This window comes from Lactuca sativa, chromosome 6, assembly GCF_002870075.4.
Source record: "Lactuca sativa cultivar Salinas chromosome 6, Lsat_Salinas_v11, whole genome shotgun sequence".
Classification (NCBI taxonomy): Eukaryota; Viridiplantae; Streptophyta; class Magnoliopsida; order Asterales; family Asteraceae; genus Lactuca; species Lactuca sativa.
Window position 1 is genome coordinate 47531672 of NC_056628.2, and position 4725 is coordinate 47536396.

Here is a 4725-nt window from a genome sequence, read left to right on the forward strand (position 1 = left end):
AATCGACGAATGCAAAAATTGAGTTTTAAAGTAAATAGTAAACTCAATGCTTTCTTACTCGGGATTGAGTGAGGGATTCTAGGGAGAGGCCATGTTACAACTTGCTATTCGCTGAATAGGGTTCCAAATAAAAAGTACAAAACAGTCCCATATGAATATTGGTTTAAGAAAAAACCGAATTTGAGCCATTTTCGGGTTTGGGATGTCGGACAGTTGTAAAATTCACTGAGCCCAAAAGAAAACTTCAATAGAATATAGAATTGATCGCATATTCATTAGATATGCTAAAAATTCCAAGGCATATAGGTTCTCTGTAATAAAATCTAATGATTCGGTACTGATTAACATCCTTAGCGAGTCACAAGATGCAATTTTTGATGAGATGGTTTTTCATCAATTCAAAGGCATAAGATCTGAATTTTGACACTATCAAATTGAAAAATTCAGCGAGTCAAGATGGTGTTGTTGTACCGGAAACACAAGAGCCTTGTACAAGTAAAAGAGGCCGAATTACGAAAGATTTCGTTTCTGACTTTCAACTATACTTGGTGGAAGGTTCAAGGGATGAAATTAGTATTGAATAATCTTATTGCTATATTATGAAGGATGATCCTAAGACATATCAAGAGGTCATTAAGTCTCAAGATGTTGTCTTTTGGAAGGAAGTAATTGATGATGAAATGTCATCAATTCTTGAGTTCAACACTTGGGTGTTGTTTGATTTGCCTCCAGGTTCTAACCCACTTGGTTGCAAATGTATATTCAATAAGAAAATGAATCTAAATGGGACTATTTATAAGTTCAAATCCTAGTTGGTCATTCATGGTTGAAGGCAAAAACCCGGTGTTGACTATTTTGATATGTATGCTCCGGTTGCACGTATTTCTACCATTATATTGTTGATTGATTTGGAAAGTATCCACAATCTGATTATCCATCAAATGGATGTTAAAACTGCCTTTTTAAATGGTGAACTTGATGAATAAGTTTACATGAAACAACCAGAAGGTTTCTTTATGCTTGGTAAAGAGCATATGGTATGTAAACTGGTAAAATCTTTGTATGAGTTGAAACAAGCACCCAAATGGCATCAAAATTTTGATGAGGTTATTTTTTCCTTTGGTTTCAAGTTAATCTAATGTATCAAATGTGTATAGTAGATTTAATGATGTTACTGGTGCATGAGTGATCATTTGCTTGTATGTAGCTGACATGGTTATTTTTGGTACCAACCAAGATCAAATAGATGAAAGAAAGAAATTGTTGTCATATAAAGTCTCCATGAAAGATTTGGGAGAGGCTGATGTAATAATTCTTGGTTTAACTCAAAGTCATTATGTTGAGAAAATTGTAAAACAGTTCAATTTCAGTGATTGTTCTCTTGTTAGCACTCCTATGGATTCAAGTGTGAACTTAATGCCTAAATCTGGATTTCCTATACTGGTAGCTTGATGTATGAAATGAAAAGTACCATGATTGATATTGCTTATGTTTTGGGAAAGTTGAGCAGGTACACTAGTAATCTTAGTGCTCAACATTGGCAAGCGGTCAATAGAGTGTTTAAGTATCTCAAGGGAACCAAGGATTATGGGTTGAGTTACTTGGGAAGTCCTTTGGTATTTGAAGTTCATTTGGATGCAAGTTGGATAACGAACATTGAGGACCATTCTTGAACAACTGGTTGGGTGTTCTTTCTTGGGGGAGGTGCCATTTCCTGGGCTTCCAAGAAGCAATCTTGCATTACAAACTCGATAATGGAATATGAGTTTTTTGTATTAGCTGCTGCTGGCAAAGAAGTAGAATGGCTAAGGAATTTAGTCTGAAATTCCTTTATGGTCAAAACTGATAGCACCTATATCTATCCTTTGTGATAATGCAACTGCTTTCGTTAAGGCATATAGCCAGGTTTATAATGACAAGTCTAGACACTTAGGTGTTAGACACAATTTGATTAGAGAACTAATGATGAATAATGTGATTTCGGTTGAGTTTGTGAAATCACAAAACAATTTGGCTGATCATTTGACTATAGGTCTGATGGGAGACTTAGTGCACAAGTCGGTTATTAGGATCAAATTAAAGTCCACTTAATTCTGTAATGGTGAAACACCTAATTCCCTTCTAATATGAAATTAGGAGTTGAATTCAATGTGGAAAGCTCAAACTTGTTAATTGGAGCACATAAAGTATACATCACGGTTATGTATTCGGTTCTACAAGTTGACCAGATTGAAGTTCAACTTCTTAAGAGAACAAACATTTGGGGTACCTATATTAAACAGGTGTCGTGTAGAGATGTTGTTTTATAATTAATAATATTTCAAACGTGCATTCCAAAAAATCGTAAGGACCATTCTAGCTAAGGATTTGTTCAAGAATGACGCTCTCCGTGCTCTTTGGCCTCTGCAACAATCTACGATCTCACCTCAACTCGTGTCACCTTGCCGGCAACCTTAGGTCCGTTAACCTTGGGCTCACTTCTAATCCGACGACCTTAGTGTTACTTCTCTTTGTCGACAACCTGAGGCTTACCTGACCATGTTGGAGAGTGCGATGATTTCTCAAATTTACAAGGCATTGTCCGACTAAGGTATGTTTTGGTTCTTCTCTCTTCCTAATGTTTTCGTTCTTCTATCCTCACCCCCATAATTTTTGAAACATAAAACTAACCTGAAACTGAAACGTATTTCTTTCTCTCCATTCAAACATTTGATACTACTCATAGTTGACCATCTCTCTTTGATATCACTCTTTCATAACTTACCCCTTCACTATGTTTACTAAGAACTCATAAAAACACCACATGTATGTGTAAAAACTGATCATAATCTGATATAAAAATGATGAAATGAGCTTATATGTTTGATTCTCTTTCTCCTATAGTTCTTGAAGAATACACACAAGCTCAACATTTGATTCTTGATTTATCTTCAGTTGTAAAGACAAATAAGTGTTTGCTTCTTTATGAGGTTTTAGCTTGATTTAAAGTTCTTCTAGAAGTTATGATCCTGTTTCTAACTTATATGTTGACTCCACTTTTGTAACGCCTGCAAATTCGGGCTAGATAGTTAAGATGTAATAAGCGATAAAACGAAATTTTTATAGAAGGCTATTTAGGATAAATAATCTTATCCAAAGTTATCGTATACGTGACAATGATTCTGTACATATAAAGAACTATGAAATCCGACTTCGTATGAAGAAGTTATGCTTCATTGAAGTTTTGTGATAAAACGACACAGCTATGCACATCATAAAAAGTAAAATTCAGATAGATTGCTTAATATCCTAAGCAATCTAAAAAAAGTCATAGTAATCGTAAAACCGAGAACGTGCATATAGATAACGCCAAAATCTGACTTCTTGTGAGGAAGTTATGATTTTTCAAAAATGTCAGCGCAGTTGTGTTAGCACATAAATCAAATTTTATATCGGTTGATTGTTAGCTGAAACAATCTAAATGGGAGTTAAAGATCTCGTTAATAGGAGTCCTTTGATGTAAAAACAATCGAGAACGGATGTCGTATGCGAGAGTTATGATTTTTACATGGACTTTAACAATTTAAGTTTGTTAAAAATATAACTTTAAAAATAAAGTGAGAATTAGCCGGCAGAGTCTAAACAAAAGTTGTATATCTCGTCGATAGCTATAGCTACATATGGATATAAAGAACTTTGAAAACGGAGCTCGTATGGAGAAGATACAGATTTTTGAAAATATGGAAATTCGATCTCGCACCTTCTAGAAACTTCCATGCTGCTCCACCCGCTGAACGAAACGTGTCACACCTTGGGAGGCTGACCAGGCCAGAGCGTGATGTGCTCTTGGTTTGGGTGCGGCGCCCTGGACAAGATTTCACCCTATACATTTCCATCCACCCTCATCTATTTTCTCACCCCTTTCTAAACAATACCTCTGATTCTATGACTTATAATCTCGAATTCCTAATAGTTTGAGTATATTGACGAATCCCGATGGTCCATGAGTTCTCGAAACTGGTAGCTATTAGTTCGGATTTCTACCAACATAATTTCCCGGTTTTTGCTAAATTTTTTGTAAGTTAAGCTACACTTATTTTATTACAAGTGTAACTTATATTTGTGTTCATGGTCGTTATTATGAACCTATAAATAAGATTTATCAGTGATTCCAAGTCATTATACTAATTGATCTACTTACGGGAATGATGTCTAGGATGGATTTAGTGAAGTGTTTAAAGTAGGATTTTCAAAACAATATACTATGTATACCAAACGGAACCTACCTTAGATATGATCCTACCTGGTTGTTTCTTACTTAAAATATCTTAATTTAGACATTGGTATTAGTGAGGAATCTAGAATATCATTAGTCACGAGGAATATAAGACTAAGACTTAGTGATATGAACCTAGGTGACATCACAGGAAAAGCGAAGTGCTGAAGTGAAGCGTTGCCCAACTTTCCAGTCATCCACTTTTAACAAGTGAGTGCATAGTTACTTTCATCTTACACATAGATATGAAGTATTTAGATAATTAAATGCTATATGTGATTATTATCTGTAATCAAAATGTTCTGTGTTAGATGAAATAATATCAGATGATTTTTATATGATTTACCATATATGTATTTTCATATCTATAATATATTGGGTAGTGATGGGTAATGATGGATGCATAGAATAATTGAGGGAGATGGATGATGAGAGATGAAAATAATGATAATAGGCCTTGACTTGCTATT